This window comes from Colobus angolensis, unplaced genomic scaffold (genome assembly GCF_000951035.1).
Source record: "Colobus angolensis palliatus isolate OR3802 unplaced genomic scaffold, Cang.pa_1.0 Scaffold79, whole genome shotgun sequence".
NCBI lineage: Eukaryota > Metazoa > Chordata > Mammalia > Primates > Cercopithecidae > Colobus > Colobus angolensis.
This window is the reverse complement of record NW_012121709.1, coordinates 5,144,812-5,150,499: the sequence shown is the minus strand read 5'-3', so window position 1 is coordinate 5,150,499 and position 5,688 is coordinate 5,144,812. Positions and strand designations below refer to the sequence as shown.

Genomic DNA, 5,688 nt, shown 5'->3' with positions numbered 1-5,688 from the left:
AAAAAAAAAAAAAAAAAAATCCTGGGTCCACTCTGAAGCTTCCCTAGTGATTGTAACCCCATCCTGACTTCTAGGCTGTTGGTTCACCTCCAGATATTGGTCATTTACAGTACTGTCCTCTGGCATGGCATATCTTACCAGTAAGCCTAGAGGCAAATTTCAAGCAGGCACCTGGCCTTATCTGGTGCAGATAACCATGCTTAGCGTGAAGTCCACACACTCAATAGCATAGTAGGTACTTAACAAGTGTTCCTAGCTCTCCTTCTGTCCCACCTGTGCTTAAAGCAGCATAATTATTTTAGGCTAATGCTGCAGGTTTACACTGACTCGCATTCTGTAGATTTATGAGTAGACACCAATGGAGATGTTTAGGGGTTACAAAAGCTGGTTTCATTAAATTGAGTGTATTTATCAATTGAGTTGATTGAGGACTCTAATTCCATATTCTATGAAAATATATGGTGGCTGCATAACAACGCAGAGCCCCTACTGTGTTTGTGCCCTCATGAGATAGAAGGGGAATTGGCCTGGCGTGGTGGCTCACACCTGTAATCCTAGCACTGCGGGAGGCCAAGGCGGGAGGATTACTTGAGGCCAGCCTGGGCAACATAGCAAGACCCTGTCTCTAAAAGAAAAAATAAAAATAATAAATTAGCCAGATGTGGTGGTGCATGCCTGTAGTCCCAGCTAGAGGCTGAGGTGGGAGGATCGCTTGAGCTCAGAAGGTCGAGGGTGCAGTGAGCTATGATGGCGCTACTGCCCTCCTGCCTGGGTGGCAGAGCAAGACCCAGTTTCTTAAAAAAAAAATAAAACCGAACGTGGTGGCTCATGCCTGTAATCCCAGCACTTTAGGGGACCAAGGTGGGTAGAGCTTCTGAGGTCAGGAGTTTAAGACCAGCCTGGCCAACAAGGTGAAACCCCGCCTCTACAAAACAAAACAAAACAAAACAAAAACAAAAATTACCTGGGTATGGTGATGCGTGCCTGTAATCCCAGCTACTTGGGAGGCTGAGGCATGAGAATCGCTTGAACCCAGGAGGCAGAGGTTGCAGTGAGCCGAGATCATGCCATTGAACTCCAGCCTGAGTGACACAGCGAGACTCTGTCTCAAATACAAACAAACAAAAAACATAGTGAGCATTCTTGTATCATACAGGCCGTCTAGAGCATAAAATCATGTGGTCAAGATCTGCAAACACTGCCGTTGGCTCCCATGTCTCATTCATGTCATTGGCCTTTCTTTATTTGAGACAGGGTCTCTCTGTTGCCCAGGCTGGGGTGCAGTGGTGCAATTAGGGCTCACTGCACTCTCAAACTGGGCTCAAGTGATCCTCCCACCTTTGCCTCTCCAGTAGCTGAGACTACTGGTGTATGTCAATAATTTTTTATTTTATTTTTTTAGAGATGGGGTCTTGCTATGTTGCCCAGTCTGGTCTGGAACTCCTGGGCTCAAGCAGTCTTTCTTTCTGCCTTGGCCTTCCAAAGTGCTGAGATTCCAAGCGTGAGCCACTGGGCCCAGCCCATGTCACTGGCCTTTATATGTCAAGTGTCTGTTGGCTCTTGAGCTGGCTGTGACTGGCCTCAGATGAATCTCTGTTGCCTTGCTGTGGACTGTTCTTCATGGACCACACCTTTAGCCAGTGTGGGAGTGTGGATGACGCCTAGCATGCCTGTCCCCACTTCAGGGAAAGGTTCCCAGTCTCAACAATGTCACTAATCTGGAAAGCTTCTCTGTCTGCCTGGCTGTACCTGTCATCCTGGGGGCAGGAATCATGTTCATCTAATAATCTTGGAGCTAGCACATGGTGCTTAATAAACCCTGTAAAATGCTAACATACTGATGCTGGAGGAACTAAGACAAAGTGGCTTGCATGGGTGGAGAGGGAGGTCTTCCAGGAGTGGGGATGTGTCAGAATTACTGGAATGGATTCAAGAAGACGTATCATTTTCCAATTTTGTTTCTTTTTAGACAGAGTCTCACTCTGTTGCCCAGGCTACAGCACAGTGGCATGATCTTGGCTCACTGCAATCCCTGCTCCCAGGTTCAAGCGATTCTTCTGCCTCAGCCTCCCTAGTAGGTGGGATTACAAGGTGCCCATCACCACGCCCAGCTCATTTTTGTATTTTTAGTAGAGAAGAGGTTTCACCATGTTGGCCAGGTTGGTGCTCGAACTCCTGACCTCAAGTGATCCAGATATGCCTGCCTTGGCCTCCCAGAGTTCTGGGATTACAGGTGTGAGCCACCACACCTGGCCAAGGTACCATTTTTCAAAGATGGCTCAGACTTAGAATATTTGAGACTGTTGGCAGAGCAAACAGCCTAAGGCTTGATTCAGAAAATTTAACCCTGGTAACTGTTTATCTTCCTCACCAATACTTTATGCTGAGGCAGGGAAGCTTCATGGAAAGGGATATGAATTTTGGAGTCAGGCGGACTTTCAGATAACTTTCTCCATCTCCCATTTGCCAGTTGTGTGACCTTAGGCCGATCCCATTACCTTCTGAGCCTTGGTTTCCTCATCTGTAAACTGGGAAGAATAATAGCATCTGCACTGGAGAAGCACTATGTATCAAGCGGCTGGCACAGATTCAGCCCCCTCTATGTGTGAGTGGCTGGGAGAACCAATGCTGTTTTATCTCCGTAATGAGCTCCTAGCATGAAGGAAGCATGCCATAATCTACTCCAGCACAGTACAAGGCATGTCACTGGTGTTCCGAAAATGGTGAATGACAGTCTATGATATATGTTGTTCTTATTTGGTGTAAAATGGAGTCCATAGTCTGGGTGCAGTGGCTCACACCTGTAATCCCAGCACTTTGGGGGACCAAGGTGGGTAGAGCACTTGAGGTCAGGAGTTCAAGACCAGCCTGGCCAACATAGCGAAATCCCACCTCTATTTAAAAACAAACAAACAACAACAACAAAAAAATTAGCCAGGCATTGTGGCACACACCTGTAGTCCCAGCTACTCGGGAGGCTGAGGTGGGAGGATTGCTTGAGCCCAGGAGGTCAAGTCTGCAGTGAGCTATGATTGTGCCACTGCACTCCAGCCTGGGCAACAGAGCAAGACCCTGTCTTTGGAAAAAAAAAAAAAGAAGTTTAGTCCATGGGCCCATCTTTGTGGTATGGGTGGGAGGTCTCAGAACTTTCTGAGCCTTTTGCTTAAGGCAGTTGCTATTTGCTTTAATCCTGCCTTCCCCAGTCTGGGACTCACCAAGGGCCTACTTCGGCCACTCTGACAGGGCTGAGAGAACCACTAGACCAGGGCTTTCCAGCCCAGGCAACACTGGCCTTCAGGTCCCAGAAAGATGCAAACCGCCACGCTTATTTTGCCCATTACTGTATCCCAGCACCCGGGCATGGTGGCATTCACTAACTGGTGAATGAATGAATGCAGGAATGAATGAATGTAGGGGAGGCCTCAGGAAATTTGTGAACACCCAGTAATTAAGCTAATAACACTGGCTGATTTCATCCTCCTCTTCTACTTCCCCCTACTTGGGACAGAAAACATAGTTTGGATCCAGTTCTCAGAAGATCTGTGAGCCAAAAGGGTCTGTGTTCTGGAAACACAGCCAGAGCCAGACAGGACATTAGAGACATCTAACCCATCTCCCTCATTGTACAGTGGAGAACCTGGGGCCCAGAGATAGCTACTGAGGGTTAAGATGAGGCGAACTTAAATGCCAGGTGATAGTAGGAGTGTCTGAGTATCTCAGGGAGGGGTGAAAATGGGTGATCTCCTAGCTGAATTTGGCTTGCAGTTGAGTTCTGTTTGACCTGCGTGGGTTTTCCCCCAACACTTAAAAGTCAGGCATTTTAGGCAGGCATGGTGGCATGTGCCTGTAGTGCCCATTGCTCAGGAAGCTGGGGCAGGAGGATCACTTGAGCCCAGGAGTTCGAGACCAGCCTGGGCAACAAAGTGAGACCCCATCAAAAAAAAAAAAATCAGGCATTTTCAGGTAGAAGCCTGTATTTCCAATTTTTCTTGAAAAATGAAAAGATCTAACAATGTATTCTAACACATGTATTCCCATGTGACAGAAACAGGCTGGAGATGAGTGTCAGAAACCCCTTTAGAAAGGACAAACATACTCCAGTGTCCCCAGACCCTCCTGGGTACCTTTACTGGGTCCAGTGCATTTCAGTTCGTGACCCCTGATTTCAGGGAGCCCCCATGCTCTTCCCTTGATGCATATACACCCACACACGCATCCTATTTTAAATACATGAGCTCATACTGTTCATGCTGTTTTGTAACCTGCTTTTTCCTCACTAAAAATAGGTGGTTGAGATCTTCCCATGTCAACACACAAAGGTTTTCCTCATCCTTTTTAATGGCTGCATGATGTTCTGTTGCTTGGATGAACCAGAATTTCCTTATATGGTCACTTCCTTGGGAACATTTGCATTGTTTCCTGTTTTCTGGTAGGGTAAACAAGGTTGTTAGGAACTTTTTTTGTTGTTTTAGAAACAGGGTCTTTCTGTGTCACCCAGGCTGACATGCAGTGGCATGATCATAGCCCACTGTAACTTTAAACTCCGGAGCTTATGTGATCTTCCTACCTCAGCTTCCTGAGTAGCTGGGACTATAGACGTGCACCACCACACTTGGCTAATTAAAATTTTTTTTGTGGCCAGGTGCAGTGGCTCACGCCTGTAATCCCAGCACTTTGGGAGGCCAAGACAGGTGGATCACCTGAGGTCAGGAGTTCGAGACCAACCTGGCCAACCTGGTGAAATTCCATCTCTACTAAAAATACAAAAAAATTAGCCGGGCGTGGTGGTGCATGCCTGTAATCCCAGCTACTGGGGAGGCTGAGGCGGGAGAATAGCTTGAACCAGGGTGGCGGAGGTTGCAGTGAGCCAAGATTGCGCCATTGCACTCCAGCCTGGGCAATAATTGTGAAATTCTATCTCAAAAAAGAAGAAAATTTGTGTGTGTGCAGATGGAGTCTCATTATGTGGCTCAGGCTGGTCTGGAACTCCTGGGCTCAAGTGATCCTCCCATTTTGGCCTCCCAAAGTGCTGGGATTACAGGTGTGAGCCACCGTGCATGGCAGGAGACATTCATATTTGGACACCTTTGCAAAGAAAAAGTGAAGTTCCTGAAGGTGAAATTGTTAGGTCAAAGAATGTGCATAGTATAACATGTGGGCCATGGGCCATGGGCAACATTGTCTTGTAGGCCCCAGTTTGCTTTAAGAAGAATCTGTATTTTCTGTTTGTTTGTTTGTTTGTTTTGGTGTTGATTCTGTGCTGAGCTGAGCTACTTCCCGACTCTCACTGCTTACCCTTCTGAAAGTCAAGTGAACTGGGCTTCCAAGGCCCACCTGCCATAACTTCCTAGTGAGTAGGAGCTCAGGTCTCTCTTCATAGACTTTAGATCATCAGTATCTAGTAGCTGATGGCATTGATAACTGTTCACTGATAGAAGAAGGCTCAGCCAAAGAGAGCAAGTATTTCTTCCAGAGGCTGCCAAATGACCTCTTCCTTCCTCACACATCACAACCTAGTCATCTTTTCAGCTTCCTTTCCACAGCCTCCTGTGCACCCAGCTTCCTACCTGGCCGACATGAACTCTACAGATGGAGATTTAAGGGATAACATGGACCGGAGCAATCTTCTTTGCAAGAGGATTCTGCATGGAGAACTTCTCCTCCAAGTTTTTTTTTTTTTTTTTTTTT

The 5,688-nt window shown here is 47.0% G+C and overlaps 1 long non-coding RNA gene across 1 annotated transcript in view; it reads left to right on the top strand.

Moving 5' to 3' along the window:
* LOC105502293 overlaps positions 1–5,688 on the top strand; it is a 20,119-nt gene that overhangs the window by 11,524 nt on the left and 2,907 nt on the right. The window contains exon 4 of the long non-coding RNA XR_001000316.1: positions 4,287–4,429. This is a non-coding gene — a long non-coding RNA (uncharacterized LOC105502293). The remainder of the gene's footprint in view (positions 1–4,286; positions 4,430–5,688) is intronic.